At 33.9% G+C, this 12,809-nt stretch overlaps 1 long non-coding RNA gene across 1 annotated transcript; it reads left to right on the forward strand.

The window, feature by feature from the left end:
* Positions 1-677: 677 nt before the first annotated feature.
* Positions 678-3,888, forward strand: LOC123532030 (uncharacterized). The gene is made up of 2 exons (XR_008366310.1): positions 678-1,300; positions 1,459-3,888. It is a non-coding gene; the product is annotated as an uncharacterized LOC123532030 (long non-coding RNA).
* Positions 3,889-12,809: the final 8,921 nt, after the last annotated feature.

A 12,809-nucleotide genomic window follows, 5' to 3' on the forward strand; every position in this document is an offset into this window, starting at 1 on the left:
GCCTCAAAGGTCAATGTCATACTTAAAGGTCAAAGGTTAAAACATGGTGTTGTTAGTCCTTTTGACAACTGGCGGGCTCGACATGTTGTCCGTGGGCATGTAGTTCTGTGAAGCGGCGTTATGACATGTATAGATTTAACTTACGCCTAACGTTTGCTTCGTGAGAATGGGTATCCAACTTGCAACTGAACTTCGGATAAAACTTCACTTGGCAGCAAATTAGAATTATTCATTCATGTTCAGATCGGTATTCACTCGATTGCGCTGAGTAGCGACCCACTCGAAACTGTGTTGCGTTAGGTTTTCGGCCGACTTGTCAGAAACAAAACCGACAAATTCTATGAAAATACGCACGATTTGTCTTAAGAAGTAGCCCTTTAAGTATGAATTGTTTCAATAATTACTTTATCCAGATAAGTATGGTATAAGTATGCGATACTCTCAAAAATTAACACAAATCTGCTTCACCGACCAGACTGTACAGAATAAACGGCACGAATCTCAGCTAAATGAACACATGCTATTTGTGTTCCAGGTGCACCAATCATTTTCATTCAATTCAGTATAACTGGCATAAATTCCTTTAAATCATACATACAAGACCGGAAATTTGTGATTTCTTCCATTTTTCACCACTTGTTCTGCGTAAAATTCACCACTCAAACAACCCTTGGAAGCCCTTGCTCTGATAATACTGTGGCCAGTGTGTGCTTCAGCACAGATATGCTTGTAATTATAAATTGTACGTACATAACTGGTAAAATCCATATGTTATGTTTCAGTATGGACTCAATAAACATCTGTATTTAATAGAATGTGTCTGATGTTCAAAATATGGCTTAAGGGAATAAAGCTATGAAATCGATAAAATATATATATTCTACAGTTGTATATCTACACATTTCCCATCAGAACGTATAGGATCGTGTTACCGTTTTTATAAAGTACTTTAATTTCAATGTGACTTTATAACACTATTTCTGTTTATCATATACTTGTATTTCCAATGTTCATTACAGGAAATCAGCTGACATTTTCATTTTTTAGGTCGTACGTTTCCGTATGCAGGATCCTGACTTCCGGTTAAACTATCATGCACATCTACCTTACGAAAGTGGTTATTTTAAATCAGTTTATAAATATATACTTCCTGCTTTAAGAATCGACGAACTGAAACGAAGTACGTCAAAATACAATTGTAGTTTCGTTATATTTAAAGTAGATTCATATAGAACTTTAATATTGAATAACGGTTTCACTTTTGATACAAATGAAGTGATTGGATCATGTCATATAAACGGTGAGTGTAAATTGTATCTTATTTTAGGTTCTACATTGGTATATTTGATTAATAAACAGACATAGAAATTATAGACATAAGGAATTTGTGTTTCAACATGTTAATGTTTTACGTTTTATATTGAAATCCCATTTATGTTTTTATTATTTCATTTAAAGTTGTAACCGTAGAAAGCTATTAAATCTTCCCCAGATAGACAGACAGACAAAGAGAACAGGGGGGAGAGAGAGACACACGCAAACAGAGAGACAAACAGACAATTTATAATCCAAAGGTTACAAATCCATGAGTGAATTTATAGTATATAATCATGTAACATTTGAATAATAATGCCAATATGTGAACTTTTAAAATATATTAGCCATTCTAGGACATTGATTATAAATTACAAGGGTAAATATGCATCATTTCACCAATGAAACCGTTTAAAATAGTATTTATTTTGTTTATTTGAAAATTACTGCTACGGCATTGGTGATTTTGGTGGTGGCGTCAAGAAATTTTATGATAGCTCACGTCACTGACTTACGAACAGAAAACCTGTCTAGCCAGTCTGGCAACCTTTTAAATATCGATATAACTCATTGCAGACTTGGAGCGGTCTTCTGCGCATGCCCGAAAGTGATTGTCAATTGTAGCGCACGGCTAAAATATGCTTATTTTTGCATGTCCGCATGCATTTAATGTACAATTTGCATAAAATACTGACTAAAGGTTAGGGTTAGTATCACCATGGTTACAAAATATACAAATTTAAGATATTTTCGTTCAAATTTAGTTAATCCGGTATGTACCGGAGTCTGTAATTTATACCGGCGCTCCAAGTCTGCATTGAGTCTTTAAATATTGAACCAAAAATCAGTCAAAGAAAGAACCAGTCTCCTGATAATGACAGACATGAAACATTCCGGGAAACACAAAACAGAAACAGACAGACTAACCATCACGCGTGTATTGAAGAAAAGAAGTATGGTGCAAAAAGCTGGGTAAATAACACGCAAAAGGTTAATCACATTATGTTTTTAAAAGTACACAAAGCTGGTTCAACAACAATGGAAAATATATTCTTCAGATTTGGTTTACGTCACAACCTTACATTTGTTCTTCCAAAGACTGGCGTCTATGTGCTCGCTGGAGGTGATTCTGACGATATTTTACCGGTAAGAAAGGGTGCCCACTATGATATTTTAGCCAGCCATTCAGTTTATAATTCAACAAAGATGGGTCGAGTGCTTCCGGCAAATTCGGTAAAAATCGGAATAGTTCGGGAGCCCTTGGACAGAATGGTTAGTGCTGCATACTATTACAGAGATCAAGGGAAGCCATACCTCTTAGAGGTGCCAAAGCAAAATTTCATACTGAATCTCATTCGTAACCAATCTGCATACGAGAAAAGTGAATTTTCCAATACATAGAACTCAATGGCAAAGGATTTTGGCTTCCCTGAAGGGATTACAGAAAATATGACAAAGTCTGTATCCAACTATATTTCTCAACTTGCCACAGACTTTAGGCTTATACTTATCATGGAAAAATTTGAAGAATCCTTGATTTTGATGAAAAGGGTTTTAAACTGGGATATGTTTGACGTCTTATTTATTGCCGCGAATAGCCACAAACACGATCAAATTCGATTGAATCAAGACGATCTGGCAAAATTTAAATCCATGTGCTTTCTAGATTACGCCATCTACGAAAGATTTTTGGTCTTATTTGAATCAAAAATAATGTTAGAAGGGAAGGACTTCAAAGAGGAAGTCGAACATTTCAAAAATATGTTAGATACTGTAAGGAATTTCTGCCACACTGATAGCGATGGAAAAGTTTTGAAAATTGATGGATCAAAATGGAATTGCCCTTTCATTGTGACTAGTACAGATTGTCGAGTTATGAAAATGGATGTGAACTTTATTTCTTTCCCAATTCTCAGGGAAAGACATTTTAAAATGCACGGTCTAGAAGTCTAAATAGTGTAGCTGGTGTAGCAAATCAAATATGCACAAACAATTGCACCATGGAGACCGAATTAAATACTAGACAGAATGTATCATAAAGAATTTACAAGCGTTTATATTAATATTCTGTTGCAGATGTTTGTTGATCATTGTGTGATTAGTAACAAGATGCAGTGTTAACAGTCATGCCTGCTTATAACTATCTACAATATTTCTTTATATCAAACGTTAGAAAAGTGCTACATTTTCTGTAGTTTTTATAATGATGTTTGGACATTTCTTAACATATAATTGGCAGAATCGAATTCCTTCAATCCACTCATATTAAATATTTTAGAAATAGTCTCTTAAAACCAAGAGTGGATATATTAGATATATTTTCCATATGGCAACAGCCAAAAACAGATTCTAATATATTTAAAAATGCAAGTGTAATCAATGCAAAATGCTACATTATTCCTTTACAGCTAAACAGTACATTTAACTCTACCAGAATTTAGGCAAAGAGGTTGCATATTGAAAACTTCCAAAATAAACCACATGGAAAGATGTGGACAATTTTGCGGATTAAGTTAAATACAAGTTTTTATATGCTCTTTAACATATCATTAATAAGTAGATGTATTTATCTAACGAGTGAGTTCTTTTTCAATTCGTAACGTTTTCTTTTCCATACAGTACTAGTATGTTAAAAACATCAATTGATCGGAAGAAAGTTGGCAGAACAGCCAAAGCAGTAGTAGCAGTAGCTCATTACTACTTGTACTAGATTGTTACTACCAGCAGGTTTAAATCAGTTTCCTACTATAGTTGTGGTCAGCACATAAATTCTCGTCTTGACATCACTTATAGCGTGCTCTTCTTATTATTTTCAGTAGCTGAATTATGTTTTGATATCAGTTTTATCAGTTGTTCTATAATTACCGCCTGCACTTTTCTTGTGATCTTTAAAGCATTTTAATCCGTTCTCTTTTGGAATCGCCAGCAGTTTGTAACATCTGTATGATCAGTCACATGTAGTTACTGTCAGCAGTTATATTCTTTTTTCATTATCATTTAGGCCGTAGTTATACCGTACACCGTTGTCTTGTGGTTAAGACATCCACCTCGGGGAGGGAATGTCGATTGGGGGTCATACAGACATACTAGCTACCAGCAGTTAAAAGATCAAAATAATTTTAAACGTCTATTGATGAAAAATATTTCTGAAGCATTTCACTTTTGAATTGGTGAGAAATACAGAACACATGGCAAAAATAGACTTACATGTGGTTAATCAGAATTTGGTCAACTAATGGATTTATTCAAAACTTTAAAAACTAATCATTTACATTTATTTGTGTTCACTGAGTTCTTACTAACTGTTAGATTTTCACTGGAAATATTTATAAAATTTGATTTTCCTATCCTGGGTGCCCAATCAAGATATTTTAGCATATGTGTTAATTTAATAAACACATTTTGCCTAAGGCAAGATATGAATAAAGCACAATTATATTAAAGTTGTCAAAGATTTGCATTGACGAGTACATATTTTGCAAAAATTAATTAGAAATGTAAATTTATAAAATTACTATTACCTCCCTTTGCCTATCTCGGTTGCGCAACCAAGTTAAATTGAAAATAGATGAATTCTGAAGCTATACGCTGTTTTAAAACTTGCCTTTTGTTTCAGGTAGTTATTATCCCAATATTTATCAAATGCAAATGTAAAACTAGAAATTATATCGAAATCTAAAGAAATAGTCCACTTTTTACATTCTTTTATATTAAAGGGAGGTAATTACAAAATTTCATGAAAAGTATTAAAATTTCTTGCATACCAGACGGGGATTTCCGGTATTTTTACCGGTGCTGGAAAAATCCATCTTACACCCGGGGTGTAAGATGACTCTCGTGCTGTAAATGACGTATTACGAACTACATATATGTAGAAGATTTGTGTAGTAATTTATATTTTATTTCATAAAACGGAACCTTGACAGTTCCTCTTTGTTCCTGATAGTATATTTCTCGATTCAAAAAACGTTATTTTATCAAAAAATCATAACGTTACTCTGCAACTGATAAAACAAAACCGGAACTAAGCTTTGTCATTTGTCTTTGAAACGTTATGACGTCTTTCCTGTTTACGGACGTTGGTTTCCCGCGCTTTGTTTAAATGCGCTACTTTATAAGAAATAATACTAAAAAGAAGGACGTTCGATTGATTTTATTTTTACAAGAATTTCTTGAATATGGTATGCAAGAAAAAGATTCGATCACTGGCTGTAAGTGCAGATAGGAATATCTGGCTCTCGGCAAACTGTTTACGCGGTAACGTTACTCTGCAACTGATAAAACAAAACCGGAACTAAGCTTTGTCATTTGTCTTTGAAACGTTATGACGTCTTTCCTGTTTACGGACGTTGGTTTCCCGCGCTTTGTTTAAATGCGCTACTATATAAGAAATAATACTAAAAAGAAGGACGTTCGATTGATTTTATTTTTACAAGAATTTCTTGAATATGGTATGCAAGAAAAAGATTCGATCACTGGCTGTAAGTGCAGATAGGAATATCTGGCTCTCGGGAAACTGTTTACGCGGTAACTCGGCAGGAGCCTCGTTACCGCCTAAACAGTTACCCTCGAGCCAGATATTCCCATCTGCACCTACAACTAGTGAAATAATCTTATAATACATTTCCAGTAGAACTTTAACTCTTTGCAATGGGTCTCTTTGTTCCTTAAGTAAAGAATACATGAAAACTGAAAAATGTCATAAAATGTTGCTTAAATGTGACTGACCGCCTTTAAGCCGCTCATCTGAGGAGTACATTGACCATTAGGTCGAGTTTGGTGGACATACATTAACTCAGATCATTAAAATCTAGTTTAAGTGTTTACGATTTTGTGGAGTCTCAAAGCAAATAAACATAAATAGCAAAATTGAGTGACTCTGGTCCATAAAGTTAATACGAAGAAAACAAAAGACTTTAAGCTCTTGCAACTTCTACCTTCATTTAAGGTAGTTCTGCATGTTCGGATCAAAAAAATTTCTATAATGTAAAATTTGATTAAACACTAATGTTTTAAAACTTCAGAATATACTTAGAACATTCGACATCTTTCCGATGAGCTAAAAATGTAATGAAATAGTGCATCATATAATTTCGAAGAAAACTCAATTTTATTTTGGCCTGCTTGTTTTGATGAATACCTATGACAAGTTAATTGAATAATCACGCATGCATGCTTGAAACACTTACAGATTGGATAAGAAAAATGTCCGAAAATCTTTGATTTCTACGTGTGACCTCGACCTTTGAACTAGAGGGCTTTGGTCTCTCGTCTCATTATGAGGCGCATTTGTGCAAAAGAAATAAATTCACTTGATGGAAGGAAGATAATGCCTACTAGTGTGAACTTGACCGTTGAACTAGAACCTGACAGTTGTGTAATACACATCAACATTTTGCCAAGTACAAATAAAAGGAAGAATTATGCAGCTGATACAAAACAGATGCTGTTAACCTTTGACCTCCAACTGCGATCTTGACCTTTTAGCTTGGGGACTGGATTGTCGTTGTTATTGTGAAGGTTTATCTGAATGTCAATGTGAGAAAGACTTCCTAAATGTTTGACCTCTAAGTGTGGCCTTTGAGCTAGGGGATTTGGTTTTGCGCATCGCACGTCATCTTATCACGGGATACAATTGTACCGTAATTATACAATCCCTAGATGGATGACACAGTAATGGAGAGGAAACAAATCAGATCCTGTTAATACTATGTTAGCTTTTGGCTTCCAAGAGTGACCTTTAAGCCAAGGAACTTGGTGTCATATCAACTCATTTTGGGGAACATTTGTGCCAAGTAATATTAAATAATAAATAAGATAATTTATACTAATATTAAATTCCCTTGACTGATGATAGAGTTTACATGAAACAGACCCTGTTAAAACCATGTATCTTTGACCTCAGAGTGTGACCTAGATTTCTGTGTGTTTGTTTGTTTAGGGTTAACCGTTTAGCGCCGTCTTTCAACAGTATTTTTCAGAATACAGAAGTGAAGATTTTGATTGTTTACTAGAAAATGGTGAAATGTCATGCAAGTATGAAATGATGTTATTCTATAAGGTACGAAAACGACGTTATTCATTTATAGCTAGTTTGTATTATAAATTATGGACATGTTAGTGTATTTTTGTTGACAAAAAACCGGTTGAAGTGGTAAAACCATATTCAATTTGTACGGCACGAAATGGCAAGGAAGTACGTTCAGTAATATTGGCAAAACAATAAATGGTCGTGTACAGAAACTAAGATAACAAGGATGAATACACGGCAGGTAAAACCACATGCAACCTCCCAAAAGCGTAACCCACAGCACTCGGACGTGCACAAGATTAGCATACATACATATAAACACGCACGCACACGCACAGACACACAGACAACGCAAACACACGAGGCCAAAACGAAAAAACTAAAGGAACACAGTGGTGCATCGTCTTAAAATGGTCAGCGGCAAAACCACCCCTGGGGAGCTAAAACTGGATTATTGTGCGCACCTAACCTCATGTTCCACAATCACAGGAGGTGTGAATAAAAGTTTTCCATTCCAGGCAAAGCCCTAACACTCGCAATGACAACAGAATTCATGACGCGTAAAATACAAAAGTGGTCTTGCAAATTAATATAAAGAGCAAACCATGCACATACTGCAGAGGACACGGCATCTAGGGAAATATCCTTAAGGGCCCGAAGACAGATATCACAACAGCTCAGTCCCGGTTGGATTTTAAAACTGCCTATTTTACAGTCATCCGCCTGTTCCATCAGATACAATTAAAGAGAAAGGCGTAGTGTCAAACTGTAAAAGGTTGAACATTAAACATGCGGTGTGTCTGAAAACAGTTGTGCCATAACCTCTTTTAATAAATACAGATGGAAAATTACCATGACCCAAGATCTTACGGAGTTTGTAAACAACGAGCTTTATCATGTTTAACCATCGTAGAGGCATAAACGATCATTGTCTCCAGTTTTTGTACTTGACGCAATAAAAAATGACGTTAAATTTTGTCCAAAATTAGACATATCTAGAGCTACTACTGACTGCTCTAACTTAAGGGGACGCATATTGCTACATTCACAGTTCATACAGAAATGTGGAAGGGGTGCATATTCAAGAAATCGATGGTGGGAAAATAAAAAACATATTCCTAAACTGATATAATACTGATGGACACCTGTAATATTCAGTATTTTGTGGGTAAGGATGTGGTACTATGAATGTAATAGGAAACAGAGGTCTTTGTGAAAGTACATTCAACACAAAATATTAAGCTTTTGTATAAGGAAATAACAGGTTTTTACAATAACAGTGTTCCAAATAATGTTGAAGGGATGAGATTTTCTTTCTAACACACCAGGTTTACTTAAACATGTAAAAATTTAACGCCATGTCATTTCAGCTCGGGATGGACGCCATATTTCTCATTGATAAAAATGTAAACAAAAAAAATCAGAGTGGGATTAGCATTGCAAGGGCATAACATGACATTCTACACAATGAATACCTTAGAACAGATATCTAAGATGCTACACAGGTCAGGCGGGTTAAATGCATAATGGCGATCACTTGAAATTCATCTTGAAAAGGTGGTTAATTTTAGTTTATTTACATGGTTTTTAATTTTCCCACGACTTCTCGGCGATTCACTGCAAATGTATTACTGCGCCGGACGAAAGGTAACTCTAATAAACAACGGGAGACAACTTAGGTGTCAGCACGTGTACGATTTTTAAAAAAACATGTCGATGATTATAATTTCTTATCAAATAATTAATCCTATTCAGATATTCGTCTTTAATACTAGAAAATTATTAATTTCTGTGGACATTTGTCAAAAAATATTACTTACATTGGACTACTTTGCGCATCAAACTGGTTTCCGCTTCAGTTGTGAGGCACTTCCATTATACTTTTTGACAACAATAACAAAACATAAAATGAATCAATAAAGTCACTTATAAACCGACTGCTACTTAAATCAGTGTAAGTAAAGTTGTTGTTACAACATTATACATGTTCGTTACGTTATGAGATAAAGTTTATCTTGAACTGCATAATCCATTAATTACGTTTAGATGATATTGCATTTACAACTTATTTGACCCCATTTTTTTACGTGAATGACAGCATTCTCGTGCAACTCGTGCAACTCGTGCAAACAGAATTATGAAAAGTATGGTGGAGAATTCAAGGACAAATTATAAATGACATTAAAGTGAGGATAACTGTATATTCGTCCAGTTTTGATCATTGACATGCCTGCTGTGTATTAGTAACTTTTGTGAACAAGATTAGAATGTTACTTTTGCACATATACACATTGATTGGACCTCTCAACCAAATTTCATACCTTATTTTAGGGAGTTTTAAGACAATACATTTTCAAAAGTTTGTTGAATGTGTTTTGATATTTAAGTGCATTGTAGTTCATGAATACCAAGTTAAAAATTAATAATGGCAACATTTCTAGGCCCTTATTGTAAGCCACTAGACTTCTGTAACGATAAATGTTTAATGTATTAAGGGGAATATACTCTTTTAGTTTTGGAATGTGGCATTCCTTGACCACCGTATCTTTTCTTATGCACTACTTTGTAAACAAACTAAATAATGTGTTTTAGCTTACATATGCGAAATAAAAAGCAAGACAGTGACCATATTTCACATTCTTTCTTTAAATTAGAATCTGTAGGACATTGATAAATGTTTGGAGAAGGTGAAGCACTATTATTTTCTCACCAAAAATTCTTAATTGTTGACTTTGAATGTACACAAGAAGTCTTATGTAATTCAACAATAACTTTCTTGTTTCAGTTTTCTCATTTTTATTTTAGTGAGCAATCCTTTGTGTACTTATAACAGTTGAAACAGTATCCATTTCATGTACCAAAACCTTGAACTTTTTTGCAGGTAAATTTTATCATACCCCACCCACTTTTTTCTAATTTCAAAGTATGCGTCCCCTTAAAAGGGCAAGTGAAAGCATAATCTTACAACTTTTAAACTTTAATAATCATTTAGAGGAAAGATTTTAAAAAGCAGACTTGATATCTGAAACCGTTTAATAATATCGATTTTTTTGGAAAAACTAAAATGTAAGTGCTAACTAAATGACATCATTACTGCATGCAAAGCTAACATATAAGATTCTTAAGATCCGAATATTTTCCCTGACATTGCTTTTTTGAAAAATAAATTATTTCTACAAACATTATTGTATCAATATGTAAAAATAGTTATGCAAAAGAAGGCGTACGTATGTATGTATATATGAGTTTTAAAATACGATGTATTTTGTTGCTAATGCAGCAATTTTATGAGGATGCTGCCATTATAGGGTGCCCTGCATGAGGTAGATCTTGGACTCTCCTTTATTAAATTCTCGTATACCCACATATAAACAGTGGCTTTGGATAGGTAAATTCAACTTAAACATTTTTGAATTCTTGCAGAATCTGCTTGGCTGGTATATTCAGAGAACAACGCATCTTTGTGTAGGAACTAATTTACTTCCTACCTGGACCATCCATGCTTACGATTATATACACCAGTGCCATACATTTTTTTTACCCAAAATATGTATTTTATAACAAAACTGTGTGCATTTTTTATTTTGTATCAATTTAACTAGCGTTTTCAGTGGAAAATTAATCTAATAAAATAGTTGTTGAAAAAGGAATGTTAAAATATACAATGTTTGTGTTCCAATTCAAATTGGAAAATGAAACGTCTTTTTCAAACAAGCATAACTGCTGCCTAAATTCGAATTTGGCTGAAGGTTGGTACCACGAAAAATGTCAAATAAAAGATCTTATACTTCACTGGACTGTAGTTGCTGCGCAAATGTGAGTACCTCTAAATCAAATAATTAAATGAATTCGCTTGTTCATTTAGAAGAAACAAATGAAATTAGTAAATCCACATCCTTAACACAGCTGCTTAGAAATACATAAAAAGATCATACATATTTAGATACAACTTAAGTTTCATTTGACCACAGTTACTGTTTTCATGATAATCAAGTTGAGGAAACTGTAGGAAACAGACATTATTGTGACATCAGATCACAGGTATCGTATTCCTGAGAGTCATTCTATAGAAGAAAGTTTTAAAGAAAACTTTCTTCACAGCCATATTCAAGAAGCGACAAAAGCTAGGTCATAATAGTCACTGTAATAGATAGTAGTCACTGCATAAATCTGTGTCACTCTAAATCATAAATTGGCTTAAAAGTAACAAATGAAAGTAGATTTGCCTCAAACCAATCTTTATGACTTGTTAAAAATAAAGATAACATCAATATGCCTATTTCATTTTTAGATTTAGAGAAATATACAAACTTTTAAGAAGAAAAAAAAACAGGTGCAAGAAACTGTTCTTCTCAACAGGACTTCAAGCTCTGACAATAAATCCTGTCAAAATAAAGGTGATGTTAATGGAGACGTTCATGTTCCCTCCAATGTGATTCTGGTGGAAACATATAACATACAAGTAACTCTCTTGCACAATATAAAAAAAATTTCAAATGCATATCATTCAGGATGTTGGCACTTTCACGTATTTCTTCTTATCCAGTTTCCAAGTTCTGCAATGTTTTGTCCAACATTGTGTCATTTTTCTGATAACATGTATTTTACTAAAAAGTAATTTAATTTTTCTGATTTATTATCTGATCACATGTTTATACTATAAATACATGTTATGAAAATAAACCCATACATTGTCAGTCAATTATACTTTTTGTGTTCAGTTCGGTAGAAAGACCTAGATTTAGACCTACCAAGTTACATATTTGATGTGACGCAAATTAACGAAGTAGGAACTTAATTGAAACTGCATGACCAAAAGAAATGTATGGGCAACCGCATTTGAGATGAAAGTGATTTGTGTTTTACTAAATCTAAACATTACTTTACTTAAAGGAGCGCGCTTTGATAAAGATAGCAGAAAATTAAAATTAACGCAATTTTAATACACACCTCAGATACCAATTAAGAAATAACGAATGGTTTTAAAAGAAAATAATTAGAGAAACCGGTCGCAAAACTTCGGCTTTCTGCGTCATTGATATTTTGTTCAAGTATACAGTGTACTCGGGTATTCCGAATCAGTTTTCATAAAACCTAAGATTGGACTAACGTTTCAGCATGCAGGTATATAATGTACATCATGTCCGTGTATTATTTATTTGTGTACATCACCGGACAATAAAGTAAGCGTCTCTTGAAGAGAGCAGCTCTACATGTTTTCGGTAAAAATTAGCATCTCGAATTAATATACTACATACTTATACTGTGTTTATCGCTTGAAAAAATAAGCAGATGTTATAACCAACGGTTGTTTAATGTGCACAGATACTTAAAGGTTAAAAACATAACCGTTTTTTAATTCCTACCGTAGTACTTGTTGTCATCAGCTGTAAAACGCTCAGTGACCCGCATTTTAGACTGATTCGGAATACCCGAGTAAACTGTACTATGTTTTTCCTGAACG

This window comes from Mercenaria mercenaria, chromosome 11 (assembly GCF_021730395.1).
Source record: "Mercenaria mercenaria strain notata chromosome 11, MADL_Memer_1, whole genome shotgun sequence".
NCBI classification, from domain to species: Eukaryota; Metazoa; Mollusca; class Bivalvia; order Venerida; family Veneridae; genus Mercenaria; species Mercenaria mercenaria.